This window comes from Mustela nivalis (assembly GCF_964662115.1).
Source record: "Mustela nivalis genome assembly, chromosome: 10".
Classification (NCBI taxonomy): Eukaryota; Metazoa; Chordata; class Mammalia; order Carnivora; family Mustelidae; genus Mustela; species Mustela nivalis.
Genome location: NC_139029.1, coordinates 79,712,369 through 79,734,584, shown reverse-complemented (window position 1 = coordinate 79,734,584; position 22,216 = coordinate 79,712,369).

Here is a 22,216-nt window from a genome sequence, read left to right as displayed (position 1 = left end):
GTCTGAAAATATGCAGGGAATGATCCCAATCTATTAATATTGGTTAAGACCTGATTTGTGCCCTAAGATGTGATCTATTCTGGAGAATGCTCCATGTGTACTTGAGAAGAATGTGTATTCTGTTGCTTTAGGATGGAATGCTCTGAATATATCTGTGATGTCCATCTGGCCCAGTGTATCATTTTAAGGCCTTTATTTCCTTTTTGATCTTTTGCTTGGATGAGCTGTCTATTTTAGTGAGGGGAGTGTTAAAGTCCCCTACTATTATTGTATTATTGTCAATGTTTCTTTGATTTTGTTATTAATTGGTTTATATAGTTGGCTGCTCCTATGTTAGGGGCATAGATATTTAAAATTGTTAGATCTTCTTGTTGGATAGACCCTTTGAGTATGATATAGTGTCTTTCCTCATCTCTTATTATAGTCTTTGGTTTAAAATCTAATTGATCTGATAAAAGGATTGCCACCCCAGCTTTCTTTTGATGTTCATTAGCATGGTAAATTGTTTTTCACCCTCTCACTTTAAATCTGGAGGTGTCTTTGGGTCTGAAATGAGTTTCTTGTAGGCAACATATTGCTGTATTTTGGTTTTTTTATCCATTCTGATACCCTGTGTCTTTTCACTGGGGCATTTAGCCCATTTACATTCAGGGTAACTACTTAGAGATATGAATTTAGTACCATTGTATTGCCTGTAAGGTGACTATTACTGTATATTGTCTCTCTTCCTATCTGGTCTACTACTTTTAGGCTCTCTCTTTGCTTAGAGGACCCCTTTCAATATTTCCTGTAAAGCTGGTTTGGTGTCTACAAATTCTCTTAGTTTATCTTTGTCCTGGAAGCTTTTTATCTCTCCTTCTATTTTCAATGAGAGCCTAGCTGGATTTAATATTCTTGGCTGCACGTTTTTTTCATTTAGTGCTCTGAATATATCATGCCAATTCTTTCTGGCCTGCCAGGTGGATAAGCCTGCTGCCAATCTAATATTTTTACCATTGTATGTTACGGACTTCTTGTCCAGGGCTGCTTTCAGGATTTTCTCTTTGTCACTAAGACATGTAAATTTTACTATTAGATGATGGGGTGTGGACCTATTCTCATTGATTTTGAGGGGGGTTCTCTGTGTCCTCTGGATTTTGGTGCTTGTTCCCTTTGCCATATTAGGGAAATTCTCTACAATAATTCTCTCCAGTATACCTTCTGCTCCCCTCCCTCTTTCTTCTTCTTCTGGAATCCCAACTATTCTAATGTTATTTCATATTATGGTAGCATTTATCTCTCAAATTCTCGAATTCTTTCTTCATGGTCCAGTAGTTGTTTGTCTCTCTTTTGCTCAGCTTTTTTATTCCCTGTTATTTTGTCTTCTATATCACTAATTCTCTCTTCTGCCTCATTTATCCTAGCAGTAAGAGCCCCCACTTTTTATTGCACCTCATTAATAGCTTTTTAAATTTCAACTTGGTTAGATTTTAGTTCTTTTATTTCTCTAGAAGGGGCTTTTATTTCTCCAGACTAAATTTTTCTAATATCTTCCATTCCTTTTTCGAGCCCAGCTACCACCTTGAGAATCGTCATTCTGAACTCTAGATCTGACATATTACCAATGTCCATATTGATTAGGTCCCTAGCCTTCAGTACTGCCTCTTGTTCTTTTTTTTTTTTTTTTGTGGTGCGTTTTTCTGTCTTGTCATTTTATTTAGATAAGAATATATGAAGGAGCGAATATGATACTAGACAGTGGCAAAGACCCCAGGAAAATGTGCTTTAACCAAATCAGAAGAGACCCCAAAACATGGGGAGGGGGGGGAGAAAGAGGGTAAAAAGAAATTCAGAAAGTAAAAAAAGAAAGAAAGAAAGAAAGAAATATAAAAAAGAAAATTATTTATATTAGCCTGGTGAATAGAACAGTCACCCACTTAATTTTGGGAGTATTTTGGTCTCTTAGAAGAAACTACCTCCCAAAATTTAAAAGAAATATATATATATATATATATATATATATATACATACATATACAAAATAAGGGTAAATACGATGAAGGGATGGAATATGATTATAAAGATGAAAAAATTTATTTTTAAGATTTTATTTATTTATTTCATAGAGAGAGAGATCACAAGTAGGCAGAGCAGCAAGCAGAGAGAGAGGGAAGCCAACTATCCACTGAGCAGAGAGCCCACTATGGGGCTTGATCTCAGGACCCTGAGATCATGACCTGTGCAGAAGGCAGAGGCTTAACACACTGAGTCACCCAGGCATCGCAAGATGAGAAATTTTTTAAAAAAAATTTCTAAAAAAGGAGTTGTTAAGTTGGTTGGGAAAATAAATAAAAAGAAAGTGGAGAGAATTTGCTCAGGCTGGAGACTAGAACTAAGCCCTGTGCTAGATTTAGGGTATATTTTGATATATTAGAAGAAGTTGTATCCCAAATTTTTTTAGAAGAAAAAACCCTATGTGTATACAAAAAATAAAGTTAGATACAATGAAGGATAAAATATGACTATAATAATGAAGGTTCAAAAAAGATTTTTTTTATGAAAGGTATTTTTAAGATAAACTAGTTTAAAAAATGTTAAAAGAGGAAAGAGTAAAAGTTAGAAAAATTTTAGTATAAGAAAAAAAATTAAATTAAAAAAAATCAATTCAACTTTGCAAGACTAAAGAATCATGAGCAGAAAGCCATGAATTCCATGCTTTGCTTTCTCCTCCTCTGGAATTCCACTGTTCTCCTTGGTAAGTGAACTTGGTCTTGGCTGGATTTCTTGCTGATCTTCTGGGGAAGGGGCCTGTTGTAGTGGTTCTCAAGTGTCTTTGCCTCAGGTGGAATTGCACCACCCTTACCAGGGTCCAGGCTAAGTAATCCGCTTGGGTTCACTTTTGGGAGCTTTTGTTCCTTGCACGCTTTCTGTAGAGTTCTGGATAATGGAAATGAAAATGGCAGCCTCCCAATCTCTGGCCCAGAGGAACCGCAAATTCCAGTGGTTCTACTCCTCAGTGCGCCCTTGGAGAAAAGCACTCAATCACTCCCATCTCCCTGGCCTCAGGCTGCATTCCAAGCTCACCCAGCCTGTGACCAAGCATCTCTGTCTCTGGCACATAGCCCCCGCCTGGAGTCTCTAAACCCATTAGATCCCTGCTCTCTTCCAGAGTGGTCTTCCCGGATCTTGTGGCGTTCGTGCTCACAGAGCAGTGGTCTGACTGTACCACAGATCACAGTTTAAGGTAACTCCGAGTTGAGAGTTCACTTCTTGGTTCCATCTTTGTAGCCGGCTTTCCCACTCTAATTCCTGCGAGCTCTGCAACACTGACCAACAACATCCCTGACCTTTCTGTGGTCCCGTGGGACCTGAGACCATGTTGTCCCCCACATGGGCTTCACCCCAGCTTAGCCTCTGGAACAATGTCCCTCAGTGGAGCAGACTTTTAAAAGTTCTGATTTTGTGCTCCGTTGTTCTGATGCTTGCTGGGCATGACCCCTCCCCCCGTGGTCTATCTTCCCGTTGCTTTGGATTCACTTCTCTGCAGGTCCTACCTTTCAGAAAATGGTTGATTTTCTATTTCTAGAATTGATGCTCTTCTTCTCTTTAATCTCCTGTTGGATTTGTAGGTGTTCAGAATAGTTTGATAAACTATCTAGCTGATCTCCTGCTACCTGATGTCATCTCAGCCTGCTACTTTTCCACCATCTTGACTCCTCCCTCCCAGTAGCTCTATTTTTAACTTTTTGAGGAATCTCCATACTTAAACTGCAGTTTTTAAAATTAATTAACATAAGCATATATTTGAGAGCTCCTTAGGCACAAGAAATACTACTTTTTTAAGAAAAAAAGTCATATCTTGACTAGTTTAATTTTTTGTGACTCCTACTCAAATAGGGTCATTTTATAAGGTCTTTTAAGATAAACTTTGCTTTGAATTCCACAAATGAAAAATGGCTAATCATTAAATTTTTTTAAACTAAAACTCTCTTAATAAAATAACTTTTCTTGACTTCAGAGACATAATGCAATATCTCCTGGATGTGGTTGTGTTAAAAAACCATTGTGTTCAACAACTTGAACTCACTTTGTAAGTATTTTGATTGAATTAGCAAGAGAAGGTCTAAGCTGGGACGACAGTGGGCTGAAGAAGTAGACCATATTTCTCTATTTCATCTCCTTTCTTCATATTCAAACTAGGCACCTAACATACATATGCAAACTTAGTTATATGCCTATTTTGGGTTTGCCTTCTGCTCTTCCCTTGGTAAATAAAAGCTCCAAACTCTTGAATCCTATACATATTTTAATGGTTAATACTAATATATTATCTGTATGGGATAGAGTAAGAGTTCTACAAAAGTCTGTATGATCTTCAACCCTAAAGAGGATGTTAAAGAGAAGAAAATCAATAAAATTTCAACTAAATTGAATCATTCAGCTCTGTTAGAATGGTCTGAGAAACAAATGATATGGTAGGATTGGAAGTCCAAGGCATGTACTGGGGGAAAACTATAAAAGGGACAGAAAACTATAAAAGGGACTATAAAGGGGACAGAGACAAACAAAGTGGGAGGAGCATTCAAGCTGCCTTGAAAGTTTGACAGCTATGATAGAGAGAGGAGGAAGGAAGGAAGAATCAGCAGGCAGAGTCTCAGACCAAAGTTCAATTCTAAGAAAGTTGTGGTCAGACTAATAGAAAGTCCTTGAGTCAAAGCCACTCATTAAAGTGGTGCCTAGTCTTGCAAGACTGAGCTTATCCCCTTCACTATGTTCAACCTTTGTCTAGGAAGCATGGCCATGGTGTGACTGGCCCAGGGATGGGTAGATCTAGACGAGCAGCTGAGGCGTTCAGTGAATTTTGCTCTTCACAGCAAGAGACCCAAGGAGCACATTTTCATGACCACATCAGTAAAACCCCTTCATAGAATATTTAAGAAATAAATGAATTCATTTACATATTCATAAATGCATAAAAAATACTATTTTATGATTTTCTCATATAAACATTTCTCACTAACCTATTTTATTTTTTATTTTATTTTGTCTTTCATCAAACCTACTTTAAATGTACTCCTGACTTGTACTTTAATGATAAATCAATAATTTAAAGCAGTGGTGCTGGTGGGGAAAGAAAAGATTGTTGAAGAAATAATCCAGGACAAATTCATCTTATAAATCAGTATTTAAAACTTTTAAGCATTCATGCAAGGGAATTAAATACAGATACCCACTTTCTCCTTCATTCAGTGACAGTTCCAATGTTTTTGAGTTGAAATTTTGTGAAATAAAAAAAATGAGACAAATTTGTTTTTCAGTTCCTGGTTTTATACAATTCATTAATTGAATCATTCAACAAAGACTTAGTGCGTGCCTACTAAGTGCTATTGTTTGCTAAGCATTTCACTTTCCTTATTTGTGTACCAGGAATTTTTTTTTTCAAAGATTTAATTTATTCATGACACACACACACACACACACACAGAGGGAGAGAAGGAGAGAGGCAGAGGCAGAGACAGAAGCAGGCTCCCTATGGAGCAGGGAGCCTGATGTAGGATTTGATCCCAGGACTCTGCAATCATGACCTGAGCCAAAGGCAGGCACTAAATCGACTGAGCCACCCAGGCACCCTGTGTACCAGAAATTATGACCAATTTGGTTTGGTTGTGGAAGACATGGGCCAATCTGAATTAATCAAGTGTTTAAATTATTTACTTATTTAAAAGGTTGCAATTATAGGAATGAGAGATTTGATTGGTAGAGACCTAAAAGACCATTGAAGACAAAAATTTGACTCAAAAACTGAAACACTGCTTAGTAAAAGAGAAAGTAAATGTCTGCATTTAATTCCTTCCTCAAAAAAATTAAATAAAAATTTATAATTTTTGTATATATTCCTTGGACAATCTTTTTTTGCCCCACAGGTACTGCTGTCCTATGTTATTGGTTTATTATTAAAATATAACTTAGGAATACATTTTTTAGAGATTTTATTTATTTATTTGAGAGAGAAAGGGTGAAAGAGAGAGAACAGGAGGAGGGCCAGAGAGAGAAACAGGCTCCCTCGATGTGGGACTCAATCCCAGGACCCTGAGATTATGACCTAAGCTGAAGACAGATGCTTAACTGACTGATCCACCCAGGCATCCCAGTCAGGGATGCATTTAAGGTAGGTTTAGTGAAATGTTTTCATGCAGGAACATCATGAAAATAGTGAGCTGCATCTACATATGTTTATAAGGATAAATATCTACTAAATATATAAAAGTGTATATATATTATACATATGTAAAATATGTATGTATGTATGTGTACGTATGTATCTCTATCTCTATACCTATATATCTATCCCCCTCTCTCTTATCTATCATCTCTCTCTCTATCTATCAACTAAGAGTCACCTATCTCCCCATCTATACATCTATCTATATGTATTTGCAGCAAAGGACTTTGCTGAATTGTTCAATCCAGGGGAAATTTTATTGATTTTATTTCCCTTACTAGGTTTTCTAGAGTTTGAGGATTATGCAAGCCTTTGTAGGTCTCATTCTTTCCATTGCAGATAAATTAATCATTTAAATATTTGTAGGTCTTAACAATTTGGAATACTAGAGGAGTTGGGAGGTCCAGGAAAGCATGCCAAGACCACAAGAACTATTCTGCAATGTTTGCATGAGGACTTAACTTTATTTCCTGGGCTGGAAATGGAGAAAGAAGGCGAAAAAGAGAAACAAAGAAACATCAAGAGAAAAATGGCCTACTTCTTAGTTAGCTTCTTGTTTCTGCTTGGAGTTATACCAGCTGATTCATTTAAAATGTTTCTGAAATGAATTTAGATTTTTTTTTAAAAGATTTTATTTATTTATTTGACAGAGAGAAATCACAAGTACACTGAGAGGCAGGCAGAGAGAGAGAGAAGGAAGCAGGCTCCCTGCTGAGCAGAGAGCCCGATGCGGGACTCGATCCCAGGACTCTGAGATCATGACCTGAGCTGAAGGCAGCGGCTTAACCCACTGAGCCACCCAGGCGCCCTGAATTTAGATTTTTGAACATGCTGGCTAATCAACGAAATCCATATGTCTCTAAGCCAAAATTAATGTTCTTTTTAGCAGTATCTAAATAATAAAAAGAAATCTTAATGGTTATCCATGCTTCATTTTTGAAATTCAAATCAATGTTTATCTTAAAAGACTATAATATTTCTCCTTTTAGATCATAGAGAAGATAAGTCCCTATATAATATTTTTTTTCTTAGTGGTCAAAAGTAATGTTTCTGTGTTTAAAGAATTTTTGAATATATACTAAGAAATTCATATGAGAACTGCTGTTACTTTTAGTCAACCTTCACCAGACTATGTTGTGTCCAATGTGCTAATTTGTTTTTAATATTCCAAGTGATAGTGCTATTCAACAGAACAAAGTGAGCATTTCCTATCAAATGCTATACAAAAAAATGCTATACATATTCTATTCACACAAAAGATGAATGTTATGTTTCTAGAATTACTATAGTGTATACATAAATGTGTATGCTGAGACAATGAACAAATGATACTTTCCCTTTTTGAGAATAATTTACCACGCAATTCGCTTTCATTTCTGCTTATAGTGAGATGATAAATAATGGCTTGGTTATGTATTACTCTATTAACGTAGTTTTTATTGGCAGCTTGACAAAGCTTTTATTGGCATTTTTATACTTGAGAAACACATATAGGTAAAGTCTGGTTGGAAGAATAATTTCCTAAAATATATTTCTGAATGAAAGCAGTAGTGCTCAATAGAAACAAACTCATCTATGTGTATGTGGTAGCTTAGATTATTGTTCAGCAAATATGAGAAATATATTTTCCGCCCCATTGATGTTGAGATTGGGCATGTGATATGCTTTGCCTAGTGGTATGAAAGATAGAAGTGAATGTATAAATTTTGAACCTCAGCCTTAAGAGGCAACATGTGTTTTCATGCATCCCTGTAGAAACTTCCAACTTTTATTATGAGAAAAGCATTCTTCAGAAAATATTGCCCTCATCAGCCTGAGTTCCTGAACTATGGAGCTCAGTCTTTGCTGCAGAACTAAAAGCTAAAGAAATTGTCCTAGCTGAACTGCAGTCCCATAAGCAAAGTAATGTTAATAATAACAAAAGTTTATTGTTGAATATCACTGAGATATTTTGGTTAGTTTTTATTCAGCAAAAACTAATGTGTTTGTTTAAATATGTTTTACATTTTATTTATTCATCATTGTTTATCTTAAATTCCTTGCCCTTTAGTTGAACTAAGAAATGATTATAATTCACATTAAAGATTAATTTACACATTTCATATATGTCATTCTTTAAAGAATATATACTTTTAATGCTTTATCATTTTTCAGCCAGATGACATAAAGACTAATTCACTTCTCTGGGCAATATTTTAACCAATGTATTATTTCATAATTTTCATATGGCTAATTGATTCTGATAAAAATTGGTTCTTCTGAAGGTTACCATTATATCTCTGGGTAATATGTATGTGCCTGTGCTTGTTGACTTAGACAATATTGGCTGAATCAGTGTTGCAAGTAGAAAGTGATTGCAGTTACACTGTCTTCTGATTGCCCCTCTTCCTTCCTCTACCACTCTGTTTCTGAGTTTAATTACTCAAGTGGCTATTGTTATAATATTAAATATCTAACGTTCCATATCTTAACACATCAACTTTAGGCAGAACCTATTGAGTTCTCTTTATAATATGAGAAGTTAGTTTTTTTACGTGTTTCTCTACCTCTTGTCATGCCATCTTCCAATTTCTGTCATTTTTGTCATTTCTTTCACATGCTAACTTAAATAATTCTATAACATAATCCAAGCTTTTGTTATCTTTGACAATAGTTGATCTAAAAATAAGAAACTAAAAACAGTATTTATAATAATTATAAAACATCATTCACTGATATCCAAATTGTGTGGTTTAGCTGTAAAGAAGAAAATTTAATCATAAGTGATTAAAACTGCACTGTTCAACATTGAATGTTTTTAGATTAAGACAAATGGTATTTTTCTTACAGAACATAAACTACTAAAAATCATGCCACGTTTTAAAATTCTCATTTTAGAACCACAGCTTTCTTGTACAGCTATTTGTGTTTCCCCAAGTTTCTAACTGCCTTTCCTTTTCCTTACTATCAGAAGAAATTCACATTTTCAGTCACATTTTTGTGAAAGAAACCCACTATCTTTTTGAGGTAATATCTTCACAGAGCCCTCTTGACTTCTGTTTTAATTTGGACCAGTAGTTTCTAGTCTTACTACATAGATGAGATTTATAATTTTCCTACTTTTACATTCTGTATTAATTCCATAGCTCCTCAAAGCACATTTATAACTCTTTATGATATATATATATATATATATATATAGATAGATAGATAGATATAGGTATAGATTGCGAGGTAACGTTTTTGAGTCCTTGTGTGTATCCAGTCCTTGGTTAGATTTAGAATTCTAGTTTCTAGGGGCGCCTGGGTGGATCAGTTGGTTAAGCATCTGCCTTCAGCTCATGTCATGATCCTAGTGTCCTGGGATCCAGCCCAACATCAGGCTCTCTACTCAGTAAGGAGCCTGCCTCTCCCTCTGCCTACCTCTCTCTTTGCCTGCCACTCCCCCTGCTTGTTTTTTCTCTCTCTCTGTCAAATAAATAAAATCTTTAAAAAAAAAGAATTTTAGTTTCTAATTTTAGACTTTGTCAAGAACTCCTCTATTGTTCTCTAATATTTAAAGTTTCTGAACTGATGCAATTCAGAAAAATATAATGAACACCACAGAAGACCAACTAATGATATAGAAGATAAAGTAAAGAAATTTCAAGAAACATAATTCTAAAAATAAATAAATTCTAAAAATAAATAGATTAAAATATGATAAAAGTAATTAATAAAAAAATTGATCCAGAAGGTCCAGCATGTAACTACTGAGAGCTCAAGAAAGAAACAGAATGAGGGTGAGAAAGGAGGCAGGACAGGAAGGAAAAGAGGAAATGAAAGAAAGAATGACAGAAAATGGAAGAAAAGATACATTATTAATGGAAGACAATTGGAGAAATGGTATAATATAAGCAATAATGAGAATTGAGTTTATATTGGAAGGGCTTGAATTTTATTAGGAGAAAAATTTTAAAGACACATATGGAGAAAAACTCATGAAATATTTAAAAAATCCAGCTATCAAGAGAAAATTCTAATATCTTAAGGACAGAAAAAGTAGGTGACCTACAAAGAAGTGAGAATTTGAATTGTGGTCAACACACTTCTCTACTGTCTTCATAGAAGAAACTCATGTCATTGCCCTGTGTTAATCAACGCTGTTCTCTGTTCCATAACAGAAATGAAAACTAAGAAAAACAAGACACTTGAGATAAATATACTGCAAAAAAGAACTAAAGGAGAAAACAACAATTAATGCTATGGGAAAGAAAATTAATTTAGGATTCTAGTAAAATTCTAATAGTATCCTTTAAGGGATTCAAGAAGCTTATATCCATAAGACATGATCAGAATGTTTTGAAACACAAGCAGTCAGAAATATAAGTTATTGTTGCTAATATTTTTTTTCTGCAAGAAAAAGAGATGGTAAAATGTTCTTTTAGGCACAAGAATGTAAACGCCTTGAGGGCAGGTTCTCTTGAAACTGCTGTTTCCTTGTTGCATAAAACAATCTATCCTATGTGAGGTGCTCAATGAACATGAGTAGCATGAGTACATGGGTGACCAGAGCAATATTACGATCCTAAAACAGAAACAAGCCTGACCTTTTCAAGAAAGAACCAAAACGCCATTAATAGGAGGGCGAACAAGACATAAAATGTTTCAGATGACATCTGAGAGGTAAAGGGTGACCAGAGATGTAGAGCCTTGTTTGCCACAGTAAGAAGTTTGGATTTTATCCTAACTCTGACAGGACTGTTGGAGGGATCTGAATTATGCAATGCCACGGTCTGACTTATAACTTAAAAAGATAAATTCTGTGTGAAGAATGAATTGTACAGGGAGCAAGAATAAAGACCAGGAGTGTTAGTAGCCTGTTAGAGGAGTGGTGTTGAGAGATGGGTGGCTTGTCAGAATGGAGGGTGTGAGAGTGGCCTGAGCCAGGATTTAAAGTAAATACAGAATTTAAGAAATAAGGCAGAGGATCATGGGGGAAGAGAGGAAAAAGTGAAACAAGATGAAACCAGAGAGGGAGAAAACCATAAAAGACTCTTAATCTTAGGGAAAAAACTGAGGCTTGCTGGAGGGGAGGGAGGTGAGAGGGATGGGGTGGCTGGATGATGAACATTGGGGAGGGTATGCATTGTGGTGAGCACTGGGTGTTGTGTAAGACTGAAGAATCACATACCTGTCCCCTGAAACAAGTAATTCATTATATCTTAATAATAAGGAAAGAAAGAAAGAAAGAAAGAAAGAAAGAAAGAAAGAAAGAAAGAAAGAAAGAAAGAAAGAAAATACAGAGCCCACAGAACATGCTTTAGGATTGCAGTAAGAGATGAAAAAAGAATTGAGGATGATTTCTAGGAATTTGGGTGAAATATACTCATGAAGTGAGTGTTACTAATTACAGTGAGAAAGACTTAGGGAAGATCAGGTTTGTGTAAGGGTAAGGGAACCTGAGAGTTATTTTTTGGCCGTGTTCCCGTTGATGACCGACTGGATATCAAGGTGGGTATGCTGAGTGGACAACAGATAAATGAATCAAGAGCTAAGGAAGGCAGATGGGACTGCAATACAGATCTGGCTGTCAGTATTAAGATGGTATTTAAAGACAAGAGAACTTCCTAAAGAGTAAGGGTAGAGAGAGATCAAGGACTGAATGGTGGAGCTCCTCAACAAAACAAACTGAGGGTTGCTGGGGAGAGAGGGTTTGGGAGAAGGGGAGTGGGGTTATGGGCATTGGGAAGGCTATGTGCTATGGTGAGTACTGTGAAGTGTGTAAACCTGGCGATTCACAGACCTGTACCCCTGGGGATAAAAATATATTATATGTTTATAAAAAATTTTAAAATAAATAAATATATAAATATGTGTGTATGTGTATATATGGAGGATTCAATAAGGAAAGGAAGTGGATTCTAAGATCATAAATTCTATACTTTGGGGGGAATTTGACCCCGCCACTGCTTGCTGGCATATATTGGAAATATTTAAGTGGTTGGGCAATTATTTCAGCAGCTGACAAGCTATGGGACTTAACGCATAATAGGTAGATGATAGGTTGTTATTGTTTTCAATTTGGTGGAACAAACAAAAGAAAATCTAGGGTTGTCATTGTGACATTTGGAGTTTTTCCCACCCCTTAACATTGTTGCCTTTTGCTCCACAGACACTATTTAATCAAGTTGTGCTTTAAATTCAGATTTGACTCTCTGTAGAGCCATGGTAAGCCCATCCTTAGAACACTAATGCTTCACTCATGGTTTCAGCATGTCATTATAAACATCCATAACCCAGACCAACTGTGGCACTCTCATTGAATTTCTTATATATATGACTTTTGACTCTTAATAGAAATTTACTAAGGCTATCATTGTAACCATAGCTAAAAGACTAGTGGCATTTGGTATTCTAAGAAAAAGATATCTTTTTTTGAAAAGTAAAGCTACTATAATTATTTTAAATTATAATATTGGCACAGAAAATATAGTGCCAAAATATCCATATTGAAAATGTACATTGTTGTATAATTAAGTCAGTTTAGAGATTTTCGTGTAATACTCTGTATTTACACAATATATCTCTCCTCTGAGTTTCCCAGAATGTGCTACATACATTAATTAATTATACCTCACAAAGTCCTCGAGAGAAAAGTGTTATGTTCATACTCATTTTTATAGTGGGAAAAAACATGGAATAGAAAAGCAACATAGAATTACAAGGCAATTTAGTGATACAACAGGATAAGAATTCACAGCTTCTGAGAACATTTGTAGGTGTCTAAATATATGGGTTCCTATTTAATTGCATGAGGGAGCAGGTAGCTCCAGGAACTATTTAGAAGTTCATTGACCTGGAATGATTTTTGATGAGAGATAATTCATACCCTAGCTGCTTCATAATTAGTCATAAAATTAGGCCTTGGGTCATGGTCGGTTGACAGTTGGTTCTAAATATGGAATTAGACATTTCTAATATATTTTAAATTTTTTGTTCTCTGATACTTCTCTGAAATGATTTACAAAGTCATGAATAAAATATGTAGAATATTCAGCAGCAACTCACAGTCTTGATATGTCACAACTGTAACCTTAATAATCTAGTAAATGTGTTTTCACATACAAAAATTTTTTCTTAGAAAGAAAACATTCACATTCACTAGCCTTATTTTATATGACCATCAACTTTGCAAAAACAGTTTACTTAAAGTATTGTTTCTTACCGTTAAATGTACAAGATGGTTCTAGAATCCCTGAGAACTGAAAGGTCCCCCAATGATAGGTCTGTGATCAAAGAAGCAAGACTGATCCAAAGCGAAAGTCAAACAAAGCTTTATTTTGTGCCAAGCATCGAGAATCAAACCGATCAATTGGGGCCATCTCTTACAGAGAGAGCGACTCCTCCCAGCCTCACTGACTAACTTCTTTAGAGGAAAGGCCATGTGGTTGAGCCTGGCCACACACAGGTGGCCAATGCGATTGCAACATACAGAGAAAGTTGTACAGTCATGCTAGGTCACACACGGGTGGCCAACTGAATTACAATTCACCCCATAGTAGCTCTTTGAACTAGCCTATCACCTTGGTCAGAATTGGCACCCAAAAGGCAGGGCCCACACTCCTTGGTAGCTAGGGAGACAGTATGTGTGCCCCACTGATTGGATGTCTCCACCTGGCCCGACTCATCCTTGCATTCGGTCTCTGTTATCTCCACCTGACCTGACTGGCTCTTGTATTTGGGCTCTGTTATCAGGAACTGGTTGACCATATTTTACTGGTTTCCCTGGACTTGCTTTTAAGTAGGTTCCCCTGGGGGATGGGAAGGATCAGTTTAAGTTTTACTGCATAAACAACAAAATCATTGTTTAACCGGATGGAATCACTCTGGCTAAATAGGCCCTTACAAGACCTATGTAGAAAGTCCCAGTAGTCACAACATGCCCTGAGTATTTTTTTCTCAGAAAGGAAAGCAATCGGATAACACTATTTAAGGTTATTGAAATTTAATTTATACTTTTTAAGAAAGTGAACCCCAAACAGATGTTCCTAGAAGTTCTGCCCTCTGCAGGAAGATCATTTTGGTTGGGCAGTCTTTTGGACGACTCAAGGATGTTTAACTTAAAAGTGCTAGAATTTTGCAACAGGATGCCTCTGAGAAGACACTCTAGAAGGTCCTGGCTGGTGATCCGAATTCAGGTAATGGTGAATGCGAAGAGCGAGAGAGGCCCTTTCAGAATTCACTCAAGTACTGCCGCGGGCAGTTTGGCATATGTGTAGATGGCTGGGAGACAAATGGAACCACCATTCAAGCCTGAACTTCTGCTACAAGGAAAAGGATTCTTCTTTTGGAAGGAAAAGTTTAGATTCACAATGACTAAGAAGTGGACCAGAAAACAGAAACAGACTTTTAAGATGAATGTCTATTTATGCATTCCCCACATGTTTATTCAACACTTACTATGTGCCAGACACTAAGTTAGATGCTAGCAACTGAGAGGAGAAGAAGACAGACCCATGCTTAGTTTCCAGTCTTTAACCACAGGCTACAAAGAAGAAAAGAAGCAATCATCATATTTGGTACATAGCAGGTCCCCCCAAAATTATGTCAAATGAATTTAAAATTAAAATGCAACTCTTTATCTTGCTGTGATAGAACATTAAATACTTCTCATGATATTTCTATTTAATGTATTAATTACAATACTGACATAGTCACAATTGTAGAATCAAGATATATGTATGGATATTAAAAGTAGATTTTGATTTTATTTGATTTTCAATGTTGTTGAAAATGAAAACTATTATTATCATAGTAAGATGTTAAAGACATATGTCCTAAATGTAAATAATATTTTTTGCAACTATTTTCAGTCTCCATAAGAGATGAGTGGCAAATGATATCTGCATTTTTATGCACAAGGGTATAAGCTAGGATAAAGGAGAAAACCAGACAGTGGAGGATGTTAGTGCCATCCTATCTTGCCTAATTAAAAGAAAAAAAAAAAGTGACAAATAAAGGTAACAATTTGAGACATTTTTTCTCTTAAACTAAACCATATGCTTTAATATTCTAATAACTTACTTTTATTTACAAATATTAATATTTGTCATTAAAATGTGTTTTTTATCAAAACACTTTAGGAAAATACAATATTATTTGGATAAATTTTTGTGTGTTCATGCATGTGTGTGTAGGGAAAAAGAGAGCAAAGGAAAGAGAGAATATGAAGGAAGGATGGAGAGAAAAAATGAGAAAAGTATCTTTGATTCATTATAATTTTATACTATAACATAGTGTATTGTTAGCAAATTTCTTCTGAGTGCCTTTTAAAGGCTAATAATTGTTTTGAATTCCAGATAGAAACAACATTTGAAAACCTATGGTCTAATACTTTTATGTAGCATAATAAAATCAATAATCTTTTCTGTATTTGAAAATGATTACATGTGTGTTTTTGTGAAGGCACAGAAGCATCTGATTGTTTCTCACCTGCAGCACCCTCCTCGACACCCTGGGAAGAGGACATTGACTGCAAGCTGACTTTGATTTTGAGAAAGAAGCACTTAGGATGGTTGCTCACTTATTGTTGTCATATTTTATTCAGTTTTCTCTCCTTTTCCATTTCTTAATGTGCTTTTTTGGGTATTTCCCCCTCCCTGTTATCTTCTCCTATTTATTTCACATTCTTTGGCCCTGCAGTGTCATGTTTAAGATATTAGTTATTTTGCAAAATGTCTATCATTTGAGAGTTACTTATGTAGTGCCTTAAGCACCCTTGTCAAAATCATAATAAAATGTAACAGATATACAAAGAATATATATATTTCATGAATACAATTTCCTTAAACATTAAGAAAAATTCTCTGATTTAGCCTTCAATGGAAGGAGTAATATGTTTGTAAAATTTGCATCTTCTACTCTAAAGGCTGGGAAGTTAAAACACATGATTTCTCAGTCATGATTATAGGCTGGATTGTCTATAAGACACAGTTTTGGTCAATGATAACATAAACAGGGATTGCTTGGTCAGAGAAGCCCAGAGAAGAAATTCGGTGATAAAATGCCCAATGACCCTCTGCTTTCTTCCTGTCTTGAACACAGATGTGATGTATGGAGGAGCAGTAGCCATTTTGTAAACATGAGAACAAAAACTACATGCTTAGTATACAGAGCAGAAAGATAGCTTAGGTGAGCCTTAATCTGTGATGGCATTGCAAAGAAGCTTCAGTATCCTTCCTGCCTCTAAATTGTGGTTATATAAGAGAAAAAAAAAAAAAACAACTGTTTGCCTATGCCAGTATTGGTAATATTTCCTTTCCATTTTAGCTGAACGCATTCTGGTCCAGAATGAAACAGTCAGAGGATGGCTCTTGCTCTGCTGCTCTCCAGTGGGATAGAGTCTCCCAAGGGCATAAAGATGTGAAGGTAAGATCTTCCTATTTAAACAGGCCACTGTAGTGAGCAGCTGACCTACCAGCAACACAGAAGAGGAATGACACTAACGTACTTGTTCTCAGAAAGGAAATAAATTTTACCTTAGCTCCTCCTTAGAAGAATTATTCCTTGTGGATATCATGGTAGTCTGGAGAATGGAGCACAGAACTGAGAATAAATGATAGGCCAGAAGGTTGATGCTGACATACAAGGAGCCAAACAAGGAAGAATAAGGAGTACTACATCACAAGGCATGAACAGGGGCAAGTGGGAAAGCCAAATTAGAACTCTGCACTTCCCAGTCATTATGAATGAAGCCAGCATGTCCAAAAGGTTGAAATTTTGCATCTTGTACATGTCATCTATCATATAACATTTAATTTGTATATTAATTATTTTTTCTTACTAATCTGGTCAGAAGAAAGCTACAGAATGGGCAGGTCAAACTATACCGTGCTGTGTTTCAGAGATCTCTGACATACTGACAAGAAGAGGAATGTCATTTGAAATGGCCAGGCAATATATGGTAGGATTAGGCAAAATAAAATGAAACCATTAAGGTGTGCACAGCAAGCAGGTCATATTGATGACAAGCCTACGTTAATCACCCAGCAGCAATAGTGGGCAATGCATATAGGACCAGGTTTTAAAAGGGTGGAAAGAGACCAGAACGACTAACAAATTCAGTACACACTTTACAAGTCAGAATTTGCTAGACGATGTAGCCACTATCTTTTTCAGCTATGTTTTAAATTTTGTATGGTCGACGATAACTTATTTGAATTAATAATGGGAGGGAGAGAAAAGTCTCACAGCACTAAGGTGGTAGATGATGTGTATTATACAAACTAAGAGCTTGAACTACAAGAATTAGTCAAACAAAATGATTGTTTCCTTAGAGCTATTCCCAGGATGAGGTGAATAAAGGGGATTAAAGGTGGACTTCCCAGAATATCCTCATTTTAGGGAGTAGGGCTTTGAAGAAAAGATGACAGAAATAGGAAATTCTAGAAAGGGGCTGGAGGATAGGAGGGATGAAGGAGGTGAACAGGAACATCCAGGGTATCCTCACTAGGGAGGAGCTGAGAACTTACTTTGTCTAATCCGTACATGTGCTTGGCAGTTTTGATGGGTGTCTTAGGTGCTTGGAGCTCTTTGGCCTGGACTGACACCACAAGACCTAGACAATGAGAAACTTTCCAAGCAAGTACCCAGGGCCAGGAGACTACATCACAAGATAGAAGGTGCGAAGTTTTGGTTCTTGGACAAAGTGTTGAGCACTTTTTTTTTTTTTTTTTAAGATTTTATTTATTTATTTGACAGAGAGAAATCACAAGTAGGCAGAGAGACAGGCAGAGAGACAGAGAGGAGGAAGCAGGCTCCCTGCTGAGCAGAGAGCCCTATGCGGGACTCGATCCCAGGACCCTGAGATCATGACCTGAGCAGAAGGCAGAGGCTTAACCCACTGAGCCACCCAGGCGCCCCTGTTGAGCACTTTTGTCTTGTCTCATTTCAGAACATACAGGACAGATGCTAGGCACACAAAAGATACTAGCTTTGGTTTTGCCACCTATTTGATTATTCCTCCAACTCTGGATGAGAGTTCTTTTTTTTTTTTTTTAATTTATTTATTTATTTGACAGACAGAAATCACAAGTAGGCAGAGAGGCAGGCAGAGAGAGAGGAGGAAGCAGGCTCCCTGCTGAGCAGACAGCCCAAAGTGGGGCTCGATCCCAAGACCCTGGGATCATGATCTGAGCTGAAGGCAGAGGTTTTAACCCACTGAGCCACCCAGGCGCCCCTGGATGAGAGTTCTTAAATCAGAGATTGAATAATAGCTTTCTAGGCTAATCATGTGCAGATATGTTTTGTTTGACCAGCATAATATATTTTTAAAAAGAGAATATAAATGTCTTTAAACAAGGCTTCCAAGTTGCACAATACCAGAGAATACCACTAGTGAGTAACGTGGCAGCTCCCTGAATAAGTGGCACGTGTTCCCTCCTTTGAACAGGACCCACCACTGTTTTCTCACACCCGATTCACACAGCTTTGTTACCTTCTGTGCTCTGCAGCCATCTCTGTTGTCCTTTGCTCACCATTTCAACTACTCATTCTTCAGTCCTTTATTCTCTACACATTTACTAAGTATCTCCCATACACTAGACATTATGCTAGGCATGTATCACCTTACTTAATAATGATATCCGTCTTATGAATATGTATTATTATTTACATTCTATCGAAAGAGAAACCAGGGCTTGGGGGAGTTAAATATATTATTCAAGCTCTTATAGCTAGAAAGTAACAGCATCAGGATTTCAGTCCAAATGTGACTGAATCTAAAGCACAAGCTCTTTTCATTATGGAAAATGTTTCTCAGACCATGTTTATTCAAAGTAATCTCAAAGTAGAATATAGTATTACAAGACCTGTGTACCATAAAGGAAAGGAATGAATATTAGAATCAGTCGTATGACTTACTCTAGTGCTAAGCATCCTATGATCAGAAGGATCTAAAGAGCCTTCTTGGGTTATTCCTTACAAAAGGCTATAATTTATCAGGGTGCTAATCCTGTTTTAACTGAAGAAACTTTTTAGCTTATTGACAATCAGGATTACTCAACCTGAAGTAGGTGATGATAAGGGCTTGGATAACTGGATGGCAGTTAGAATGTCCCAAATATCTGTTGACAGGATCACGGATCATCAAATTGTAGGATATTCACACAATGTGATTTCATGCAGCAGTAAAAATGAAAGATCTACAATTATATGCAATAACATGAATGAAACAAAATCCTGTTAAACAAGGAAAATCATAGAAGAATGTGTACAGTAGGTTACTGTTTTTAAAACCTTCAAACCAAGAAATGAAACAGTGTATTCTATAGACCTAAATATGTTTGGGATAAAACAAGGGGGTGGGGGAAACAAGATAAACACAAATTTCATAATAGTGGAAACTCTTGGAGGTGAAGATGCAATATGGGAAAGAGACACGCAGATAGAGACAACATTATTGGCAATATTCTTTAGCTGGGGGTAGGTTAGTAACTGTTCAATTCAATTTGTGTCTCAAATAATTTGTTACATATATTCTTATACATATATCAAATGTTAATAAAAAGGACAGAATAGAAACCTAATGAATGAACATAAGTATCCCTTTTTGTTACCACAGGCATTCTAAAGATTTTATTTATTTGAGTGTGTGTGTGAGAGAGAGAGATCACGAACAGGGGGGAGGGGTAGAGGGAGAAGCAGTCTTCCCACTGATCTAGGAGCCCCATATGGGACTCGATCCCAGGATCCAGGATCACCACCTGAGCGGAAGGCAGATGCTTAACAGACTGAGGCCCCAGGCACCCTCCACAGGTGTTCTAATAACAAATAGTGCTCTTCTTATTTCTGGGAGATTACCAATAATGGGATTTCAAAGGAAGATTTTATTTTGAGCCTTATTATTTAATTTGGCTAAGCATAGTAGAAGAAATTTCAGAAATAATTTCAAAGAGAAGAAACTGTGTGTGTGTGTGCGTGTGTGTCCAAGCACATTACTTATCACATTTCCTTCTCCCAGAATTTATCAATAGATGCATCAAGCTCTTTGTGACCTCTGGTGCTAGAAAGAGTCAGAGGAGGGGGGAAATTGTGGGAGAGATTGGTAGAATTCTAGTTCTGATCAATCTGACATGCTAACAAGAAGCACATAAGCAGGGAAAAAACCTTCATCATATCAAATCCCCACTATTTCAGCTCAATGAGCAATTGTTTCCTTTTAACATTTCCACTGAACATATTTGACTGAGGGTGTTCCTCACATCCTAAAACATGTCATACAATTTGGAGCTGTTTCGATTTAGCCAAAGAGTTAGACTCAACTTAAGAGTTACATATCTTTTGTCAGTAGTTCAAGTGTTTTCTCAGAAATCTAATATTCTGCATGATTAGTGCTTTTGCTAACTTATAGGTTTTTTGCCTATAGCGAAAAAACTGTAGCGTTTGTATGAAAAATCCATTTTGTAATCCATTTGAATCGCAAAATCACTCGGCTGTTTTGTTCCTGGAATATCTGCCAAAAAGAAGAGCCAAATATAGTAATGTATTTTCTTTTTTTAAAGGTTTTATTAAACTCCAGTTAGTTAATGTACAGTGTAATATTAGTTTCAGGTGCACAGTATGTGATTCAACACTTGGACGTGTCACCCAGTGCTCATCACAAGTGCACTCCCTAATCCCCATCCCTTATTTCACTCATTCCCCCACCCTCTCCCCTCTGGTAACCATCAGTTAGTTCTTTGCAGGTTAAGAGTTGGCTTCTTGGTTCACCTCTGTCTCTCTCTCTCTCTTTCTTTTCCCCCCTAGTAATGTAATTTCCATGTTGGAAACTCCATTATTTAAGTTGCATATAACTTTTGAGACGATAGTGTTTCAGGAAAGACAGTGTGCTGCACTGTGCTCCTCTCAATGCTCTAGCAGGTGGCAAATAAGCATTTCCTGGTCTTAGCCACAGTAGTTTCGATCCTTTACGCCTCAAGCAAGTCTTCGGGATGCTACTCATCAAAACATAGCTTTTCTTCATTCATTTTAATGGGAAGCAAAGAGTTTGGAATTTTTAGGTTCAGAAACCAATACTGTCTTACTTTGACCTTTCTCAGTGTGCTAAATGCCCTCCAGTTCTCTGCGCTGGAGTGTAGCGAGCAGAACTGAATTCTCATCAATCTCATGAGGGAAGGCAATACATCTGATCTACTGAATAGTTTCAAGCCACTGCTTCAATAATTCAAAATATGTAGTTGCAGTCCATTTGCTGCAGTGGTGACTGCATCAGTGTCTATAATCTGGTACATTGGATATTCATCCAAGAACTGATGCTTGCCTTCCATATCACAAATACCCAATTTTCTGATGTCGCCACCTTATAATCTTAAATTTAGAGGAAGGATGTAAAATGTTAGCAAATTCTCTTCAGAAAAAAAGTTATCTAGAAAGATTGTAACCTTTCCTATTGTAACTTTGGAGAAATTCGCCCTCTTTAGATAAGAGAATCATTTGAAATTGTGGGCCAAGGTCAATTATATTTCCAAGATGGTAAGACAGTTTGTAAATAATATCACATGAATGAAGACCCTACAATGATCACAGAATACTTCCAACTACAAAAGAACTCCTTGAATTTTGAGAGACATTTTTAGAGGCAAATGTTGGCATAACTTGTAAATTTTATCATTTTATGAAATAGATAAGAATTTCCATGTGCTTATTTTCCATCTGCATATCCTCCTCAATGAATTTTCTGTTCAAGTCTTTTGCCTATTTGCAGAACTTTAAATTCCACAGTGTTTCAATCATAGGCTTAAAATGACAGTAAGTAACAGAAATAGCCATTTGAAGTTAAGATTGTAAACTTTGTCTTAACATCACTAATTGAAACTCAAGGCTAGGTAAGCTCATCACTGAATTTCCTTCCAATAACTAATTTTCTTGTGTTTATTTTTCCTGAATTTATCTCCAATGGTAGCCTCTTGTATTAGCTCCAAAGCTCTTGCTAGTCCCATAAGTCCCTATTTCCCCAATTTTATAAACATTATTTCTAGAATACTTTGTTACTAGA